Below are 23622 nucleotides of genomic sequence, written 5' to 3'. Positions count from 1 at the left end.
CAGCAAATATTTATCCAGTTGAGTGGGAAAATTGATATAGTCTAAAAAGTAAGATAACTATTCACTGGTATAACTTACCCGTTTCATCTTAAAACATATTGAGACTATGAGACAGTTATGATTAAAAACAACTCACAAATTTATTTTACAAATGCCTGTTTTCAAATGGCTATAGTCACTTGAACTAGAGATATTGTAAAAATGTCCCTTGCAAAAATCATTTTACCTTATTCTTTACTGCAAAACACTTTTTAATAACTGGTTTTACAAATGATATTCATGTTGTATTTACAATTAAGGTGCTAATTGAGAATTTATGCTTACAACAAAGATTGTTCTCCAAGCAATTACCCATGGTAGCGTGATTGCAAATAAATTGTCTTGCTGTTGCAATCAAAATGGGAAATTAATGTACCTCTAAAGAGTGAGCAACACATGTAAAAGGGATCAGAATGGAATCCATTGGCACAATCCCCTGAAATTAAAATTATTTTAAAATGCCTTTCAAAGCATGGTTTTGGAAATCCATTTTGTTTTGTTTTTGTTGTATGTTGTTTTAAAAAGGCAATAGCATTTATAAAAAATAATCATGTAACAGCTACTTTAAAGGATCAGGACACCCAAATAATGCAGGCTCTAGGTTTGCATACCTATTCTAAACAAGTAGAGGCTGTTCACTTAGCAAAATAAATAGTCACTTTTTAATGAAGGATAACAAATATAGTCACCTTTTTTTCACTTTGATTATTTAATCATTTGTAGGGGACCTCAAGTAGGTAGATGTTGGCACCAAGCTGTTCAAGTCCTGAACCACTTCTTCTTGGATAGAGAACCTTTGTCTTTATAGCCACCGTCTTGGACACATTTCTCGGAGCCAGAAGCCTGTTCACACATTCCTTGGACTGAGGCTTAACACTTAAAATAAAGCAATGTCCACACTGCATTTTCAGCACTTTAATGCAACTTCATGTTTTTTCCCATCATACCGTATGTGGCATACTGACAGATCTTCACTGCAGAACGCCACTAGGAAATACAATAGAATTCAGACCCCTTCACAGTGTATACATAGTCTCTAAGCATTAAGCTATTCCCCACTGAGCCATAAGACCCTCAACTGTAAGTCAGGGGTGACAAGGTCCTTTCTTTAGCATACGGTGATTCTCTTTCAAATTTACCATCTATAGATTTGCCCTACCAGGCATACTCTCTTATGTTATCTATTACCAGGTTTCTGTTTTTAATCACATAGAAGACTCTGTCATACGCCCCAAGGCCTTACGCAGCATGCTACAGGACCTATAGAAAAAGGCCAGATTTAGACAAGGTGACTCCTTACACAATCAGTGCCACTTCTCATGGGAATTAAGCCCTGCAGAGGGCTTTTTATATCAGCTCAGTGTAGGATTACATATTTGCGGTGTCCTGTTCCCATACCCTATGCATGAATGGGCTCCACACACAGCTAGCATTTATAGGGACATTATCTCCACTCATTACATCACTGCAGGAGGGGTTTCTTTGAAAGGGAGGCTAACACCTGTTTAAAATCTTCCCCTTACCATGTGATAATGGCAGCAGAGCCACCTAGTGGATGGCAAGCTAACTGCACCTGCTTCACATGTGTAAGGGAAACTAAATAAAACGTTTTTTTCCGGCACAAGATTGTAGGTTTAGGAAATATGATGCTGTAAACACAGCTTCATTGTATTTACTAAGCTCAGTTAGCAGTCATTGTACTCAGTATACAGTTTCCATTCTTTTTGTAAACCAACCCCAAAATGTCTTTGAAATGTCTGTCTGAAAGAGGGAGCACAGTCTAGGGTAAAAAATACTAAAAAGCTGCAATAGATTACAATTTTATTTTGATGCTTTAAAGTACCTCCTCTACCTGCCACAGACCAATATTATACAGTAGCTAATATGTTGCTATGGAAATGTCCTTGATCACACATCTGGGATGGCACAATTATTTTACGATTTTTACTCTACCCTGTACAATAACCCTGACATTTCTTACGTCCCTGCCGCTCCTGATCTACTTAATAATACAAAATATACAACAATATCTTAAAGATAGCAGCATGCCTAAAATCCCCACCTCAGACCTAGTCATACTCAATATATCCACAGTTGGAGACAATATGGTGGACACACAAGACCCAGCATGTTAAACCAGCATTGGTGATAATGCTGCTGGCATTTATATCTTTAGTTCCACACGGCAGAAGTTGATCATCAGATCCAGTGGCCGGTTCCAGGATTATTATAACGGTGCCTATTTGACCTTCCATGACTGGGGGTCCACAACAAGGGTAAGAGGCAGTGTAAATGGCAGTGTGAATGGGTTTTGGTGTCCTTTCTGGACATTCCCTCTTCCTCCTACAACATCTACTAGCATTTGATAACGTCTGCATATAAGTGGACTTTTATATCTATTAGCGCTGCACTTTTTTTTTGTATTATCTGTATTTTGTATGCTACCATTCCTGCATAATTGTGCTGGCAGCTATTTTGAACAAGGATTATTTTTTAACTAAGCGCAGCTAACTTGTGTTATACATGTTATCAAAACTACTGTATCTATAAAAAACTTTGTCTATCCCGGTCCTGATGTCTCACTTTAGGAAGTGTCAAACTAAATTGTTAAATTCCATCTGGAACTACAACCTTTAAAGAATTTACCAGACCAGTCTTATTTACCCTACAAAACCAAGGAGGTTTGGGCTTTCCAAACTTATCAAAATATTATCTAGCTGCTCAACTATGTCTATTACCTTTATGGCTCACTTTGCACTCCTAAAACCAGTGGAGGGAGATAGAGAAATTGTGGATAGCCCCTGTCCACTCTAACTCCATGCTATGAAGTACTACTACCTTAATGAACACAACAAACTTATAACAACCAACGACTTGCCTCTATACCTTGCGACTACAGGCCAATAGGCAATATTCCCTAATGAGCATGGCTTCTCTAGCTGCCTCCTTCCTATTCACTTCTACTGTTCCAGATAGCCTGACTTCCCAGATGTCTCTCGTTTGGGAAGAAAGAGGCCTATTTCACTATGGTCACCTAGTGGACCCCAGAACTAGCATTTTGTGATTTTTTCAGGACCTTCAAAGAGCCCATGATCTTCCTAAGCAACCTTTTTAGGATACTTGCAAACCTGCAATTATGCGCAATCCTTGACAACATTTCTTCAATTTTTTGAATTGAATCCGTCTAAGAGAATCTGCTTGATTGGCCCATCCAGCAAGGGACTAATCTCTTAAATACAGTATATAAAGTACACATTTGTTTACCTTCCCAACCCCCTCCATAACCCCTCTACATGCAAAGATGGGAACAAATTCTAGAAGAGAAGTTACACTTTACAACCTGACAAACAATGTGGTCTCAGGCAGGACTCCATATATCCTACTGCAGATAACAGATGCTGGAGATGTAAGAATAGTCTTGGAACACCAGTGTTGGGGGTAACTAGTTACAAAGTAACTGATTACAGTAACTACACTACTTTTTTTGGTAACTAAGTAATGTAACTAGTTACAATACTAATATTGGTAACTACACTACTTTACTAGGCTATAGGAGGTAACTACACTACTTTACTCTGTTCTGTTTTTTCAGGTTTTGTTCTCATGTTTCCCAAAGCCTGTGTTTATACAATAAACTCTATGCAGAAAGAGTGTCATGCATCTTCTTCTACACGGTCAATTAAGAAAGAGGAGAGTAAAATAATAAGTAGTGAAGTTACATTTCAAATGCAGTAACTAGTAAAGTAATCTCATTACAATATACAGAAGTAACTAGTAACTAGTAACTAATTACATTTTTTGAGTAACTACCCCAACACTGTGGAACACTCCAACATATCTATTGGTCATGCCTACTCACCATACTTTACATGCAAGCTATTCATATCCCTATCTATCAAGTCTTTGGCTTCTGGATTCCATACACTCCTAAAACGTATCTCTTTGATTTACATCCTCATATTTCTCTAAAACATCCAAACGCCTGTGGTCACACATCCTTATGGTATCTAGCTGCACTTAAGTGGAAACAACACAAGTCTCCCTCTTTGACGGAGCTGCATGCTAGGATTCAAATTGTCAAAAGGATGGAATATCTAACAGCTACCTTAAAAAAACTCTCATAATAAGGTTTGGGAGTTGTGGCATACCATAGAATAACTCTCCTAAATTAGTTCTAGTAACTACCATAAGTACCCTTTTCTCCCCCAGGAGTAGGATATCTTCATTCCCCCCCCCCCCCCCCTCACATTTCTCTCTTCTTTCCATTCATCTTGCATCCACTTTAATTTCCACTATTCACCTAGTGTACTATGCAAATTCAATACTCATATATGCTACAATAGGTCACTATATGATGTTACCTAGCTATTATGCCCTATTGTGTATTTATTCCCAGCTGAGTTATGTAAGACATTTTGGTACACGCTTGCTACAAGTTGCATTAAACACTGGAAGAATGAACAAACTCAAAGCAAACTGTATTCCTGTTAGGACCCCACCCTGTACCACAAATGAAGAATACCCAAATAAGCTGCCCTGTTATGATGATTTCCACATTAAATTTGTGTAGAAAATTCCACAGTGCTATTAAGATTGTATTATCTTATACAAGCTGCAGGATATTATGGCACCTCAGAAATAGAAGATTATGGCATCATTGAAAAACTACATTGAAGGTAAAGTTTGGTGCAGGGTTATCCAATTATGTCCTCATGGGACCCTGTTCTGTCAGAGTTTTAAAATGTCACTAATTGCCAAGCATGAATCAACTTCATTTAATTGTTACATAGATTACTGTAACGGCAATGTCCTTGCCTGTTCAGCTTAAGTGACCCTACTGTGTCACTGATAATTCCCTTGCTTCCAGCTGCATATCTTTAGTGTGTGATATGCCACATGTATGCTTGTTTCTATGACCTGTATTAATAATTTATATGTATGTTCAATTAGGTGTAAGCAGTGAGTTGTTTAAATTTGTAATTCAATTTTTTTCTAAACTTACACTTAGAGAGTTTAATAATTTTAGGAAAAGTGCCATTTTAACACAGCCATGCACAAGCTGTTCTCTGCATACATCTATAGGTCAGTGACAGCGGGAAATCAGAACACAGACAGAGCTTTTGAGCTTTGCTCCTGGTAAAAAGCGCTCTGTAGCACACTGTAAACACCTTGCTTCTGGTTAAAGAATAAGAAACTGATGTCATTGGGATTTCCTATGAGTGATTTCCCCCTGCAGCAACACAGATACAGTATATTGTTTAATAATAACAGCAGGGAATAGAAGTAAATAAGGAAGACTGGCCATAGACTGAGTCAATTTCTTTCCTGCAACCAAGAACAAGTGTTGACAGGGGAATCCCTCCTGCCAAGCAACTATGTTCTGGGGTGGGGGCAGGGGAAACTGTCCCTGACAGGAGAACACAGTGATTATTGCTCGCAACAATAATTGCATGTAAAATCTGGCAGGCTGGTTGGACCCAAGTTGAATGATTGATCAACTTGGGTACATTCAGCCTACCCATACCTGTACATAGCACTACTCCATTGGGGGCTGCTGGTTACGGGTTCCCCTGGGTTACCATTAGCAACAACATGACAGTTTGACATTTTTGCTAAGTGTTTTAGCTCAGTCAGGAAACAGTCCGGTAACTTTGGTTTTTTGTTTTTATTTGGAACTTGGATAGGAGAAGGGAATGAGTGGGATACTCCAACTTTATACATTATGCACAATAGGTTGGGATGACTTGAAAATGCTGAGTAACGCTGAGTAACGCTAGTCATAGCTAGGCCGCTGTTTCACTTTGCCCTTAGCTGTGAAGTATATTTGAATTAGCTTTCTGAGGTAAACTGTATCCTGAGGTAAACTATATCCTGAGGTAAACTGGACTGTACTGCACTCCCTTCCTGGCACCCCCCTTGTTCCTAATCTTCAGGGTCAAATACACGGCACTCCCTTTACTGATACACTCCTTGTGTGAGCTAGCTCCTTGATCCCCTGACTTCTCTGGAGTGGTCCCCTCTCCTAGGCAGACCCTTAGGCAGATCTCCTGGTACTCACGATACTGTTTTTCCCAAGATGATTCTGCCAGCAGCTCCACTTGTCAGCGCTCTGGATCCTCTGCAGCTCAACTCCCCACCTGGTTCACTAGGCCGACCGCCTGAACCACCTTCCTCACACTTGCAGGAGGAGAGGCAGCCATCCACCTCCTCCTGGGACTTTGCTCCCGCCAAAAGATGTCCTGTCACATGCTCCCTCTGGATTTATTGCCAATCCCAGGATGCATTGCAGCAATGCCCACCCACTGAGACAGCCATAAACCCTGGTGTTCTACTAGCTAGGTTTCCTCCACTGCCCAACAAGCTCCCTCATTGGATACCAGTGGGGACACTCAGACCCAGTAAATCACACCTGGAAACATGTGACAGGCAAAACTAACAGATTAAGCTCCCCTGATAAGCAGCAGGAGCAAAAATATGCTTTTACCTAGCTCCTGTCTAGGAGGGTGCTACATGTACATGGTTTGAATCTTGGCCAGTTCAGCAGGAGAGAGAGACACAATTATAACTAATATCATTATTTTTTTTTTCAAATAACAATATTAAATATTATCAATAGAATATCAACCAAATAGTACTCTTAGGGCTTTGAAAGGTAAACAAAAATGCTAATAAATTTTGGAATTTTTATAAAACCTTTTCCATAAAATGTAGCGCTAATATGCAACTACAAATGGTTCATGTTCTACACAACATAACTGTGAAATCAGAGATATCTTAAATCCAAAACTGTTCTGTATTATTTGCAAACTTTGAATATCATTATTTTCAAAGTTATTGAAAACATAACCTGGGAAGAACACCTGCACTTATTTTTACTTTGTTCTTGCAAAGTGTATACCCAGTCAAGACATTTTCAATATTTGGATAGAGTGGGAAAGAGTTAGAAGAAAATTATTTTAATTTCTGTCTGCATCTCTGGAGTTTCCCTCCCTTCCTAATTGTTAAAAAATTGTCAGTAGAACAGGAAATTATGATAAATATGTTTAACAGAGGTCAAGAAAGCTGTAGAAATCTGACAGGAGTTGTAACCTTTCCCCACTTTATCATGAAGTAAATCCCACAAGACTTGTGTTCAAGACAGGTTATTCACTTGCTGTTAATTCAATTAGTCACACGCCATGCCCAGCCAGATCATCTCCCTTCTATTTAAGCTTTGCTCATTCCTCGAGCTTTGGCTGAGCAACAGCAAATGTTCAAAACCAGGTTGCCCAGTGTCTCGATTTTCTTACTAGAGAAGTTTCTTTGTGTATCCCCAGTGCTTCCATGTATCAGTGAAAATATACCTCATGACTCTCAAGGTTTCACTTGTCCCTGGCTTCCTGAGAAGATTCCAAATTGTATCTATACTCCTTGTGTTATACATTTTGAGAGCTTTCAACCTGTCCCTAATGACTCTTTGTGTGTGTTCCTGCTTGCAACCTGTATCATGGGTGCAATTCCATTGCACAAAGTAGGTAAATATAGACATGTTTGTTATTTTTTTTTTTTAATGTACCTTTTAAAAGTTAAAAAAACCTTCAGCCTTTTCAACCACTTTAAAGCTGTAGTAAACCGCTGAAAACAAAAACAAAAAAAAAAACCCTGCAAGACAAAAGCATAATGTGTTAGTATGCATCACATACTAGCACATTATAAAAATCTTGCCTTAGAATGAAGCCCTCGCAGTGGCTCACAGTCACCGCTGATGGGATTAACATGTTCCCCCAGTGTTTCTTCTGGGTTTGTGGGCTCTGGCGCAGTGAGTGGCCGGAGCTGATGACGTCACTCACGCACATGCACACGGGAGCCCTCCTTTGCAGCAAGGAGCTCTGAAGTTCCGGCATGATACACTGGACCTTCAGAGCGCATGCACTGCTGTTGTCAATGGTTGCATGCAGAATGAATATCTTCTAAACCGTGTAGGTTTAGGAGATATTCCTTTTACCTCCAGATAAGCCTTATAATAGGCTAACCTGTGGGTAAAAATCACCAAATGGGTTAAGTTAAGTTATATAGGTCACAATTAAGTTATGACCTTTATTACCATTAGAAATGTTACTGAAAACTACATAATTCTCTTTCTTCTCCTTGATTAGTACTGTTTAGTAGCACACCTTTGTATGTGTACTGTTATTTATATACAATAAAGAATAATAGTAACAAAATAAATCTTATGCAGGCATGAATTGAATACTATATACTTGTAATATTATGAAAAGCAAATCCATATTTGATGTAACTCTCTTCATTTTCTGCCATTTCTTGATTAAAGTCATTTTCTTCCTCCACAGTAGGCCTGTAACCGTCATCTAGTGGATATTTATTAGCAATACTGCATCTAATTCAGATTTAGAGTTTACAACTACTCTTTCTTAGTCATACACATTTGGAATAGACGAAGGATCAAGTGCTTATAGATCAATTTCACTCATGGGAGAAACACGGAATGGCCCAGATAATGGGTCTAAATTTCCTTCAACTGACTGATCACATCTCCTGGGCAATCTTGAAATGTTTGGGTTCCCTTGTGTACTTTGTAATCAATACACTACTTTTATTCACTCAAGAATAGTAGATTTGCTAAATTATATTTTACTGCAGTGATCAATGTGTCTGTCTACAATGTAGTTTTAAATTCTACACTTTTGTTCTCTAATTCAAATATTTTGTCAAATCAACTATGTTTATGTATCTTGCTGACCGATCTATCAATTGATGTAAGGACACTATGGGGTGTTTTGTTTTTTTCTTTAAACATTTGCATAGCAATTTGCCAAGTTAAAGTACATCCAACAGGCTCTACTATGTATAGAGGAGGTGTGTGATAACAGTTTAGACTCTTGAGTGTGTGATTCCCTACAATTACAAGGAAATGGAGAACAACATCAAATACTGAGACTTTAATTTTATACCTCCAGGAGTTTAATACAGATGCAAACAGTACAGTTTAAAATATGAACACTTTATTTGGACACATTCATTAAAACAGAATAAAAGAAATTGTAAAGGTTAACTATCCATAAATTCCTGTATATTTGGTCTTGAGATCTAATTGTCAAGGTCAACGTGTTTCGCGGGGAACCCTGCTTCATCAAGATCTGAGATCTCAGCATACATTAGCTGTAACAATATAAAAAATTTAATCATGTAATTATATGCATGACTTTTAAAAATGTTCAAAATTCACAAAGTCTTACATAAAACAAACAATCCATCATATTAATATATCTACCCCTTCTGGAATGGTAGGAGGAACAGGAAGAGTCCAAAACCAATTCATGAAAGGTTTTATAACAATTATTATGATATAAAGAGAAGTAATATATGGAAAGAACTTGCCAATATTTCTCCACTCCGCAACAAGTTTATCATAAGGTGACGTTCATTTTATAGACATGTATTAATATGACCGATTGTTTTGTTTTATGTGAGACTTTGTGAAATTTTCATTTTTTTTACGTCATGCATATAATTACATGATTATAATTTTATATATTAGAATATATTGTTACAGTTCATTCATGCTGAGATCTCAGGTCCTGATGAAGCGTGGTACCCCACGAAATGCATCAACCGTAACTATGGATGGTTAACCTGTACTATTGATTTTATTCTGTTTTAATGGATGTGTCCAAATAAAGTGTCAATATTTTAAACTCTACTGTTTGCGTATAAATTAAACTCCTGGAGGTATAATTAAAGTCCCTGTATTTGATATTGTTCTCCATTTCCAAGTGAAAGTGCATGTACATACATTTGCAAGTAGGACAAAAAAAGTTATTTCTTGTGCTGCATAAATGATTTTATGTAATTTAAAATAGAAAATATTTATTTTGACCACTATATGGTGCTAAGTATGAAAGGAAGGGTCTATGACACATATCAAGCACATAGCATTTATTTATTCACATTTACCTTGGAAAAAAAAGACTAACTTGCATAATTTATATTCTCCCAATAACACACAAACTATCAACTTAACCTCTTGCCTACCAAGTAACGCATATGTACAGCTACTTAGGGTCATGACCGCTCCCAATCTCTAGTTATAATCGGAAACCCAGTGGGACTTCTGACCATCTGACCACTGTAACAGTCAATTACAGTGGTAACATGAGCAGGAATTTTTTCCTGCCCCCCGCCTCATAATAAGACCAAGTTATAGGGAAGCAGTAGGCAGACGGAAAGGGGGAGAAATACTGAAACAAAAGAAAGAAAAAAAAACATATATTTTAACAAATAAACTTTAGAAAAAAATCCAAGTCAAAATAATGCTTGCTATTTTTTTAATTACACATCCATTGTATGCTAGATGAAATTCACAATTAATAAGTATTGTGAACATTTTGCAAAATCTGCATGGGTTTAATGTGTGGGTGCTTCTTTAAATCTTGTTTGAAATGAGTAAAACTCAAACTTAGATCTGAATAAATTTGGTCATTGATGTCACAATGGTTTTACTGCTGTGGTTGAACATTAAGGCAGCCTGGGAATCTGTGATTTAGCAATGGGATTGTGGCATGTTAAAATTGGCAGGGGACTGGTCAATGTGATTGACAAGTATTAAATGACTGGATGCTGTGATTGACCTGGATTACATTTCTGCATGTCATGATTGATGTGGAATCAATGTTAAAATTTAAAGCAGAATTTCATACAATGAGATTTATGGTAATTGTTTTATGCCATAAAATATTACCACTGCTTACATATAATATATGTAAAACTACTGTCCTATACTTGAAAAAATAAAAATAAAAAATTGCCCTGGATAGTACATTTACCCCTTTACGTCAGTCTCATTTGGATATGGGAGCTCCAATAGATTGCAGTGCTAGTGTTTTTATTCACCCTCTCTCCCCTTGGCCATTTAAAAAAAAAAAAAATAAATAAACCTAATTATTATTATTATTTTTTTGATTACAAACTGTTTTTATTAGTTGATAGAAAAGCATAGTGTAAAGGACCCAAGAGGGTCATTAGATACAAATCGATGCAAAAAAATAACTACATTTTCTAGGAGAAACATAAAAAAAATAAGATAGAAACATGTCATATAGTGTGGAACAAATACCAGTCATTCAACAATTACATTAGGAATTACAAGAATTACTTTCTAGAATAGACTGACAATAAGCTTTCCAAGCATTCCATTTGACATAAAAAATGTGTATAGTATCAAACAACATATGATGTATTCTCTTCATTAGGATCACTGAATCCACGCTATCAATATACTTTATATTTTTTACACTTAGAATGTGTGTCACTAGAAAGGTCCAGGAACCACTTAGTGAGGTGTAATATCACTACTATGGAGAATAGCTGTAATAGGATGTGTTTAAGCCACACATTTTAGCATTAAGAGGAAACTGTCTTACCTTGAAAAGTTGACAGAAATTGTCCAGTGGTTTTTTTTTAAGCTGTTCTTGTTCCCTCTGATGCCAAACTGTCATGCCACTGGCCACACAGAGGATACAACAATGTAAATGGGGACAGCAGTAATTTTTAATGATTGAAAAGTGCCCAAAATACACTAAAGGCAATGAAAACAACCAGGTATTTTACTACAACAATTAGGAGAATGGGTCTGGAGCTGTGTAGTATTAAATGAGAACAATGCAAGTTACAGGCCAAAATGCAAATAACATAAAAAAACTGTTAAAAAAACCAAAATGTACTGTATTAAAAATGTAAAACATTTGTACATAAAGTAATGTAGTGTACTGGAGTTGTTCAGATGAGTAGATCATTTTTTATTGGGACGAAGGTAATAAAATGTTATAGGGCTTAAGACAAAGGTGCATCCCAGTAAACCCATTTTTCTTTTAATAAATACATGCAGTGTATCATTAGGGCTCTTTCACATGGCCGCTCCGATTTCTTCTTCCGCTGTGGCACTTTTTTTTTTTGACGGACACGGATGACACTTGTGTCATCCGGTCCGTATGTCCGCATATCATCCCATCCGTTTGCGGATGATATACGGACATAATGCATGTCTATGGGGATTGCGGATGTCAGCGGATGACACCGCTGACATCCGATTTTGCATCCCTTCCGTTTTTTTAACGGAAGAAAAATAGGGTTCTGTTCCGTTCCAAAAAATGGAACAGAACTGAAAGGACGCAAATCGGATGTCAGTGGATGGTCATCCGCTGACATCCGCAATCCCATTGACAAGCATTATGTCCGTATATCACCCGCAAACGGATGGGTTGATATACGGACATACGGAGCGGCCGTGTGAAAGAGCCCTAAAGTGTATAATGAATGTTTTTAAATAGTTTAATCATTTCCTTTCTTGCTAGTATCTGTAGCCAGGGAACAGATGAGGAACACCAATTATAAGCTATCATCTATTGGATAGAACAAAAAAGAGTATGTATTAATTGGACTCATGGTGTGGGTATATTGTAATTGTCCTGCCTGGGATGAATCCAGTTTGATCTGGGTGAATCAAGGAATTGCAGCCAGTCTATTAGCCAACAAATGACCAAATATTTTGAGGTCACTATTGATGATGGAAATAGTAAAGTCAGAGAAATAAAAGATCTGGAAAATGAAAAAAAAAAAAAAAGAAATGTTGCCTGATTCATAACTAGTTTGTGAAAGTTAGTAGGGTGACTAACAAACAAAGGCAGAGAGACTCAACTTCTAAACATGTCATACATGAATAAGGGTACATATAACATTATATTTTCTTATTTTTAGAAAGAAAAAAAAACATAACCGGCAGTGTAAGGAGGAAGGCACTGATGAGAGGAAATACCCAATCCTGGTACTTTTTGTAAAAAAAATTTAAGGTCTTCCATAGAGATGATCTTTGGGTCTAAAATACAAAAGAAAAAATTTGAGGGAAAAATATGGAAGGGAATAGTGTCCCTTAATCACTCTATATTGTTCTGTAACTTGCCTTCAATGGTTCTTTTCTTCAAACCTGACACATCACTACATAGTTTCTTATTTGAACAAGATGCAGTCAATCAGTAAGGTCATAGAGACAATCACATTAGGCAACCAAATCTCTAAAAGATTGTCACCATCTTCTTTGGTCTCGTCTTGAAGATGGGGTGGCCCAGATTGGTGACAGACATGATGTAGATGTGAGTCGAGGTAATGGCTCAGGTTCCAGTAATCCCTGTTTGACCAAAAGCTCCTTGCCCTCTGCAACAGTGAAAACTGTGTACGTGGTGCCGTTGTGAGGTACTGTTAACTTGGAAGGGGATCCCCAGTGATATCTTATGCATGCAGATTGCAGCATGGACATAACTACTTTCATTTTACATCTTCTCTTTAGAGTAGCTGGAGAGATGTCTGGGAATATTTGAATTTTGGTTCCCTCTAATTCAATGTTAGGGGTATTCCTTTAAGGCAAACAGAATGTCTTCCTTTGTTGGGTAATCCTTCAATCCCAGAATTATGTCCCGAGGGGTTTGTCTGGAGGTGGTTTGGGGTGAAGGACCCTGTGAATTCTATCACATGCAAAAGAGGATAATAGTGTCTCAGGGAGGAGTGTATGAAATAACTTGGACACTGCAGGCATGAGCTCCATAACCGATTCATGTATTCCATGAACTAGCAAGTTGTTGTGGCAATTTTGATTGTCCAAAACATCTACCTGAAATTGTTAATATAAAAAAATTTCAGCCAAAAGTTCATATTCCTTTATAATATCATTATGGGCTAGGGACAGTTAATCATATTTGGTCTCAAAGATGTCTGTACGGCTGCCCTGATCTGCCACAGTGAAAGTACTGGTCTTATGTAATTCTGTTTGTATTTTATCACTCATTTTATCCATATCAGCAAGTACATAGTGAATTGGTTAAATTTGATGTGGACAAACTGCTTAGTAACCTCAGGATTTCAATGGGGTGACCACCTTACACAGAGCGGAGATCAGGAGGTGGGACAATCCTGAAGCGAAGGCCACTATGTATTTGCTGATATGGATAGGAGGAGTGAAGACAAAATTCGCTCTTTTGAAGCTGCCAAAGTCAATGGGACCTCCAAGCCACTGTACACCATCCACCGCATTCCTAGGAGTCGAGAAGTCAGGCAATCCTGGAGTTCCTCTGTCTTAACCACCATACAGTCCTTCCTATACTCCTTTCCATTAACTGTACTTCTGAAGCCAGACTTGGTTTCCTGAACAGACATCTGTGGTGATCTGTGCCTGGTGGGATTAATCCCCCTCAAGTGCTGCTGGCTTTTCCATTCGTTTGAAAGCCAATATATTCTGGTAAGTGGCCAATTATTTTTTCCATATTCACTGGTGGCTTTTCCCTATCTTACTGTGAGAGGATTGTGGTCTTTATCTGCACGCTGGGACTTGTGGTTCTTCCTCAACACAAGTACTTATCTCATCATTGGATATAAATTGAATATACATTTTTCCACCATCTTTTTATGGTGTTTGTATGGACTTTTTTGCAAATTTATGATTGTCATTATTTTTTTATTTATTTTCACTTTGGGTGCACATTTTAATGTATTGACTATGATTCATCCATATGTTATTCACTTTAATTATTAGCGCTACATGTGTTATTATTAATGCTATTGGACTTTTTCTATTGGTCTGTGTGAGCTGCTTTTATATACATTAATATTTTCTCCACATATATAATTTTTCACCATTTTCAAGTACAGCTAGCACAGAATTTCTCTTGTTTTTTATGATAAATCATATGTGTAGATGTGATGGGCCCATTTTTTTCTTTTTTTTTTTTTTTTTACTTTATTTAATTCAACAAAAGTCATGGGGTAAATAATGCATCTTGCAACAACAGCACAAACTGTTGGCCCAGCTACACATAGGTCAAAAACAAATTACAATCATGAAAATTGCTATGCATACATACAGTAGTTAGTACATACAGAACTAATTGCCATGGTGCCTGAGTCTTTACCATTTTGAGGTCAGTTCCAACTTAAGATAGAACAGGGGGGGTCTGACAGGGGAAAGAGGAATATGTGTGCATAAAAGAGAGAGGAAAGTGCTCCAGGGCAATGGGGAAAATAAAAAGAAAAGAGGGGGATAGAGAAATGAGGGGTTGAGGAGAGGAGGGTTTTTTTGGGGAGGGTTCAGGGTGGGGGGGCTCAGCTCCTCCCTTTTGTGGCACCCCCTGGCATGACATGGAGAGCAGGTCATAAAGAATCCAGATGTAACAGCCAAGGCATCCAGATCATAACATTTTTTTCTGATTCATTTTGGTAAACACAGTTAACTGTTCCGTGAGTTGGATGTCAGAGTTCTAGAGTAGGTGAAGTAGTTTGTTTCCAAAGGGGTGGGCACCCTTTTGTGGCATTCAGGAGGTGTTTTAAAATCGAGTTTTTGTAGCTTTTATAGAATATATATTTGTATTATGTAAGAGTGGCTGGTGAGTCTGCAAGGGACTATGTGGTAATATGGCAGAATCAAGAATTGGCAGAAGCAGACGGGGATGTGGTGAGAGAGACGTAGTCTTGAAGATGGATTTACCAGTTCATAATGTGGTGTTAACAAGAGGATGAGCCATTATAAGTCCATTTGAGGAGGAGGCAGGATTTGCCCAAACAAGACCTTCCAATGGGACAGAGACAGTGTCCTGTTCTAATTCCAACCATGGTTTAACATCCAGTCAATCACTCCCACTAAGTGGACTGCAACATGATATTAAATCGGGTCTGGAAACTCAATGCCTCCCCCTGGATTGGGTAGAGTCAAAATAGCCATACTGATTCTTGCCTTACATCTTCCCCAAAGATAGTGAAGGAAGTGGGTCCCTAAATCTTAAAGCTGTGGTAGAGGCATTGAGAAGATCTGTTACAGATAAATAATCCATGATAGAATATTCATTTTCAGGATGCCACTTCATCCAAAGCAGGTGAAGGCTGCTTTATTACAATTAAAAAGTTCCACTTTATTCTTTAATCCTGTTAGGCTGGCTGGAATCAGAGTGCCTCAGTACTTAATATGAGAAGAGGACCACTTAAAGGTAAATTATCACTGCAAATGCTCCTAGTGTTGTAGGGGTAGAATAATGTTAAGGGGTTCTGATTTTGAGACATTGATTTTGTAATTTGATAATGCCCCAAAGGTATCTAGTTCCTGTAATAAAAGCTGAAGAGAAGTTTGGAGAAACAAAAGAAAAAAAAATCTAATTGTCAGCGAAAGCTAAGACCTTATGGGCATATTTAGCAGTGTTAAGGCCTTTAATTGCAGGATTTGCTCTTAAAGTCTGAATAAACAGTTCCATGGATAACCCCTTTGAGATGAAAAAAAAAGTATTCTGAAAAATGAGGGTGGACACGGGACAGCCCTGTCACATTATTTTGCTTGTTGAGAAAGGGGCTGAGACGGATTCATTAGTCAAATGTGAATATAAGCCCCTAATTAATACCAACATATTGGTCCCTAGACCTATATGAGCTAAGGTGGCAAGAAATAAATTCCAGCTCATTCTATCAAAAGCTTTTTCTGTGTCCGCAGATAGAAAAGTAAAGGGTATGTTTTTGTCTTGGGCCAAATAAATGGCGTTCAGTACTTGTTGAGTATTGTTTCTGGCGTCTCTTTTGGGAACAATCCGAACTGGTCCAGATGTATAAGGAAGGAGAATGTGAAGCAGACGTTGTCTGGCAAATATTCTTGTAAAGATTTTTAGGTCTACATTTAGGAGGGATATGGGCCTAACGCCATGGCACTGCAGGGGATCTTTGCTTTCCTATGACAATAAGCATAGTGTGAAGGGTATTTCATCGAATGATATCATCCTTTAAGATGGAATTGTAGGCCTCTTTGAATTTTAGGCCTAAGGTATCCTGGAAAGACATTGCAAATATTATGCAAGGGTGAACCCGTTTGGACTGGGGGGCTTTACCAGTATTCATAGCCTTAAGGGCCAAAGTGAATTTGTCTGTGAAAAGTGAGCGTTCTAAATCTTGGGTCACTTCCTCGGGAGGGAAGGGCATACCGGGGTCCTACAGATAATGAAGAATTTAAGTCTGGCTATAGGGAGGGGGGGGGTCTCGGAGTACCAGTAGAATAAAGATGGTAAAGATCAGAGTAATAAGACCAAAAAACTGCAGCTTTAGATAGAGAGTCCTTAACCACAGTCCCTTACTTGCTTTTAATTTGTGGAATATCGTTTCTGGTATGAATGTCTCAGAAGGCCTGTTCTGACAATTTGCTTGGCTTAATACTGTATATGTAGAAAGTGTGCTTACATCTGAGTACCTTCATCATTGCCGATCTGTGAGAAGATCATTAAAGGCTAATTTCACTTTTCATAATAAATGGAAGCCTTTTGTAATGTAATTTCTGCCCCAGTCATCCCAATGTGTTTATCTCTCACTTACCTCCTCTATAGCAGCTTTGAAATTTAATGTGTTTATTCGAGTTTTGAAAAATGTTTTTTTTTTTTTCCATCAATTCCTGTAGATCATGTGACATCCAGGAAGCTTTGAATCCAATCATGTGCTGGCTGCATCCCAGGACAGGGCGTGATAGGGAGTGTTCACCACTCTGAACCACACCTCCTTCATTACTATATCACCTTTCAGCCACTTTCTGTACACCGTACACTCTCCATTGGATCTGTATCAGCTATGTAGTGCAAGGGCCTGTCTGATTTGGTACAAAATGAATGGATTGTTCAGGTGTGTACCTGTAGTATGCACATAAAAATGGGAATCTCTTCATAAAGCAATTTAATATTTGAAACATTTGCAATTTAAATTATTTTCAAATATGGAGCTTGATCTGTATTTCATGTATTCACAACCATTTGCATTATTCTAGCACAATCAATTAAACAAAGATACACACATGTACACACACAAAAGGGCAAAAACATACCAACCTAAAAAACAAACAAAAAAAGACCACACACACACTACAAACAAAAGAACAAACATACAGACACTCATACATAGGTACACAAGAAAAGGCACAGATGCACAAGAATTAAAAGCAGGGCAACAGCACAGTTACACAGGTATCACGTCTACTGATGCAAAATCATCACTGGAAATCAAGATTTAACTCTTTCTACACTGCACACAGACATATAGTACATGAATTCACAAACATACATGAGTAAAAACAATAAAAACTCAAATAATAAATCCTCCATTGTGTAAAACAAATTGCAATGAAAGTTATATGTTGAAATAATCGGCAATAATACAAACAAATTGATACAAACAGAAGAAAAATAAAGCACAAAGATAGGTGGTATTGAGCAGGGAAAGCAGTGATTCCATGCTTACCTATGCTGGAAATTCTCACAATTATTGGTAAAAATGTATTTCAGCCCATTTATAATTTTGTTAAATCTAATCTTATTAATATAAATATGTGGATACAAAAAAGGCAGTACAAAAGATAGTAAAAAGCAGAGAATATTCTTGTACATAAAACTTCAGGTGTATAAATACCATTTGCATCAACAGATCAGGAACATACAAAATAATATATTTTATCATCTTTGGTATTGTTATCAGTTGTAATGAGAAGGTAAATTCCCCCCCCCCCCCCCCAAAAAAAAAAAAACAGAACAAATCTTTGAATGTTCAGAATAAGAAAATTATGTGTTTGCTGTAAGGAACACTCAAATGAGAGACAGACCATTGACAATTTTTGTGAGGTAAAATAATGGGAATCGAATGCAGAAAGCCATACAAAGAGGATAGAGAAGGGGGAAGCAAAATAAGTTAACAGAAAGAGAGAGAAAATTCACTCCATCATGTAGAAAGAACACAAAGCGCCAATCTAAGTGCAGCATGAAAGTTTATTAAGCTGTCTCATAGGCTGTGGTACTCACAAACATAAATGATCTGGAGCGTAATCCATAGTATACAGGTTGTCCATAGATACAGACTGTCAGTCCAGTGGAGTATTCAGGATGGCGTCCAGCGGTCACGGCTCCCTCAGTCCATGCCGGTGGTTGCCGGCACTTCCTGGTTCCCAGAGCGCACGGTGGCTCCCTCTTGACGTCACCTCCCGGATGTGACGCGATGGCGTAGGCTAAGCGCCCTCCGGGAGGTTAATACTTAATAAAACGAAAATGACCAGCGCTATGGAGTAAGTGGAAAAATATTATGTAAATTAGGTACTTTAAGGTGTAAGCTGCAAACAACCGAACCCCTAAGGGTTAAGGATGAGTATAGAAAGCAAAGAGGTTGATAAAGGCGCTACCTATTGGTGATGAGATGCTAAAACCAAATGGTGTACCCAACAAATAGTTACATCTTAATCTGCATGACTTATTTCCATAAAGTACACCAGAAATGACGTGGTTAATTCACAGAAAGTGCACAAGTGACAAAACAAATTATATCTGCTTGTAAATAAAGTGCACAAGTGATAAAAATATCCCCCTCCACTAGGGGAAGGTACTCAATTGTTGTCCCAAACCAGACAATGTACCACAAATAATTAAAGTGCCGAGTGCAAATAAATAAATAAATAATAACAGTGATGACATTTTATTCCAAAAACAGAAATAATATACAGTGCAAGTTCAAGTGAGGGTATGGTGCTCACCATATTCCCAAAATATATAATAGTAAATATAAAGTGAAGAAATAAATAAGTATGAACTCCTTCTTGAAAGTGCTGAGTGCAAGATGGTGAAAGAACTTTGTTGAATTAGATGAACAAAGTCCAAAAATAAATTTAGAGAAGAAAGAAAAAAGGTTGCGTACACCAATATGGCCACTAGGTGTCGCACCGTATATACGACCTGTTTGCTTGGTTTGGTAATGATAAAGCAGTACCGAGCAATTCGGGGTTCCCTTCAGTCCAGAATGAGCAAAAGGCAGGTTCTCTAAATGCTCAAGCGAAAAAAGGAGACCCCATGAAGCAGGTTATAAATTCAGCCAATGTAACAAGGACACATAGGGCCGGATTTAAAGAAACTGCAGCTTCAAACATCTATGACGTGTTTCAGTTTCGCCGCGTTCAAATCAATTAACTGGCGCTGCGGCGAATTGGCGAGTAAAACAGCAATAATGAATTCCGCCGTCAGCGGGATTCACTTACGATCGCGGCTTCGCCAATTCGCAAACTTATGTCTTCGTGCTTATAGCAGTTTCACATAGTGATGTGGGCTAGTGGATTAGTGCACACATCACATGTCTGTAATTCATCTCCCTCTGCTGTAGGTTCGAGGCTTACCATCTCCACCTACTTTTTTTATTTTCTTTTTTTGTTTATATTGCTAAAATGTAACGGATTACATCATATATATTGCTAAATAATGTTACACTCAGAAGCGCTTGCAAGCTTACACCATTTTAAGTGTTTTTTTGATCTTGTCTGTGTGTCGAATCGATCTTATGAAGGAAAGTACCAAAGGCAAGTGACCAAACCCCTACCCTACTTCAGGGCAAGATGAAACCTCACAATTTTACCATGGTCTTCTTCCCACATTCCATACAATGTTTAGTTCTTTAGCTATATGTGCTTTTTAGCCTTAACACACTCCTTTTTTTCCACCATACAGCTTTATTCTGCACAATAGCTAAGTGCTTTGCAACTTCACTGCAGTTCACAACGTCATGGGTTCAAATCACATCACTACACTTGGGATCTCTTTTCACTCTCATTTTTTTAAACAGTTTTTTTAAACTATCTTGAATTTGGGGGGGGGAGGGGGGTGTCCTACCCAAATTTCAAGCACATCAATGGAAACAACACAATTTTGATTTTATGAGTGTGGTCCTAGTTTTATCGAGATGCAATTCTTTACATATTTACCATGGTTCTTACAATTTCTTGACCAATAAACATAGGTGTCTGATATTGGACTCTCTCCATATTTCAACAACACAGACCCTCATAGTCCAACACTACATTTGCCTCACACCTCAACACAACACTGTCACATCCCTACTCTACATTACAACCCCTCACATCACCAGTACAAGCAGCATGCAAAGTGCAAAACTCCGGCCTTGGCAGCTTAATGGGCCATACACTAACAATTTGTCTAGACTTTTTCCTGTAGACTTAACCAAACCATATAATAGAAGCTCAAACCTCAACACTTTCAATTTGGATGCAATCAGGCAGGCCCTTGCACTACATAGAAAATGTCAATCTGAAGGATAAAGTCTTCTCTAAATCTTACAGTGTGGATGGCCCTTTTGTCTGTAGGCACCCACACAAAACAAAAAAACACATGTTCAATTCTAATGTATTTATTTATTTGAGAATGACAGCAGAAGGAGGGATGCAGCAAAAGAATATTGTCACTCTCCAGTCCGTGTGCCTTTACAGCGCCAGACCACGATCTTTGCTCCATGGCTACGGGATTCTGATGTCTTCCACAACTTCCGGCAGAGTTCAGAATCCATTCTGCACCTCTACCAGCTCATAGGGGACAGGCATGGCAAGGTTGCTGGGCAGCTTCCAAGCCACTTTCGAAGTTCCAGGGTGTTCATGTTGGTCATTGGCCATGTGCCTTACCAAATATCCACTGACCACAAAAGAAAATGAGTGGAGTCCATCAAGGTGGGTTTCTACCACCTACACCCGCAAGCAGTACCACTCCTGGAAAAATAAAACAAAGGATAAGACATTTCATAATGAAAATCACATCTTAATGCCTGTTTGCTTCATTCTGAACTTCATTTAATTTCGACATCACGAGTGAAATAACACATTTTATGCCAACTTACACAAACCAGAAATCATTAATGTAAACATTTGAATACACACCTGTGACGCCAGACAGCCCATCACCACAGGCTTCCCATGGTACGTGCCATGATTCCAAGATGTTGATGTTCTGGAAAATTACAACACCATAAGATACCAAGCAGCCGTTCATGTTATCAATAACTACACAGGTGGCATAGACACAAATAAACACCTGCCAGCTCTTCTCAGCCCTTTACACTATTCACAATACCAACATGTTTATGGTTAGAGGTGCATGTTTTTGCTCAAGTAACACAATTTTACCAATGTTGACTACACTTTATCTACAATGGCAAGTGTCATTGGCAGATGATAATCACCCTCTGTCTCCCTGTGAGTGGCACCTCTGCTAACTAGCTAATTAATACACATGCCCTATCTTGACCGGTTACAGTACTTACATGTAAAGTGGCTAGCAACCAGGGTATTCCGGGTGGCCATACCGGCAGCGGTGCTCCGCCGCCTGGGGGTCGCCGGCTGACGGACCTCTGGCTCCCTCTCCTCCGTCAGCTCCCAAGAATCATCCCGGGCAACGCACATGTTGTGCAACACGCAGCACGCCAGGATGATCTTGGAAGCCTTTGTAGGAGAGTACAGGAGTTCACCCCCAGGCCGGGCAAAGCAGAGAAACCGGGACTTGAGAAGACCTATGGTCAACTCAATGATACTCCGGCTTCTCCGCAAGGCCCTGTTGTAATTCCTCTCTGCTGGGCCCTGGGGGTACCTGATTGGAGCCATCAGCCACGTCAGCTGCGGGTAACCAGCATCCCCTGAAAAATAAGAAAAATATACATTAGTTCTTCATATCATGTGACTTTAGATGACTCCTCAAAATGGGAGACAATTAGGCATTTTACTAAACAACCTGCTCGTCTGTTTGCAAAAAATCATATGAAACATCTCAACTCTGTCTAACTGCCTAAATCACTAATACAAATGGGAAAAAGGACACACAAAGTGGTGGGTTTCTCTTGCAAGTTCCAACTTGGCCCCTATTTTGTTCCTATTACATTAGCCTAGGTCTTACTTCTGGAATATATCTGCAACTAGAGTGAGGAAACCAATATTGACTCACTTATGCAAAGTACTTTGGGGATATGGCAATACCATTGGAATCATTTGTCGGTTTTCTTTGGGTGGCTAGAGGACACCATTTACACATTGGTTAACCACCTTCATTGGACTCAAAGACAACTTTGCAAATCTTTCTTTTGTGAGCTGCTAAGCTGCTGATCTGGTTGTGTGTGAACAGCCTGACAACTCCTAACACATCCATTTTAGGTAGGCTTTGCTTAAATCAGGGTGTACACCGATGTAGCTTATTCCTATGTCTATGTAATCTTACAGTTTATGTTGTTAAGACAAAATACTTTACCAATAAGCCACCCTTCGGGCATTTGTCCACTTTCAAACACCTCGTACAGAGTACTTGTTCTTAACATACTGGAATCATGGCACGACCCTGGGTGACCAGTGTTGACACTCATGATGCGCTGTTTGGCGTCACACACTAATTGGACGTTCACGGAGTGGTACTGCTTGCGGTTCCGGTATTCACTTTCGTGGCTCCTTGGGGGCCTAATGGCTATGTGGGTGCCATCGATTGCCCCTAGGATTTGCGGCATGTGTGCCCGCCGGTAGAAACCCAACTTGACTTCATTCCACTCATTTTCATTCTGTGGCCAGTGGATAAAATTGGGCACTATATCCACTATGGCATTAATGACCAACATGAACACCCTTGAAACTGTGGGCTGGCTAATGCCCATGATACTTCCCGAAGTGGCTTGGAAGCTGCCACGCCCTAAAATATACAAAGTGGCCAGCAATCTGGCCATGCCGGGCACCGCATG

Source organism: Pelophylax lessonae (genome assembly GCF_965119305.1).
Source record: "Pelophylax lessonae genome assembly, chromosome: 7".
NCBI lineage: Eukaryota > Metazoa > Chordata > Amphibia > Anura > Ranidae > Pelophylax > Pelophylax lessonae.
Note: the sequence above shows the minus strand (reverse complement) of the source record.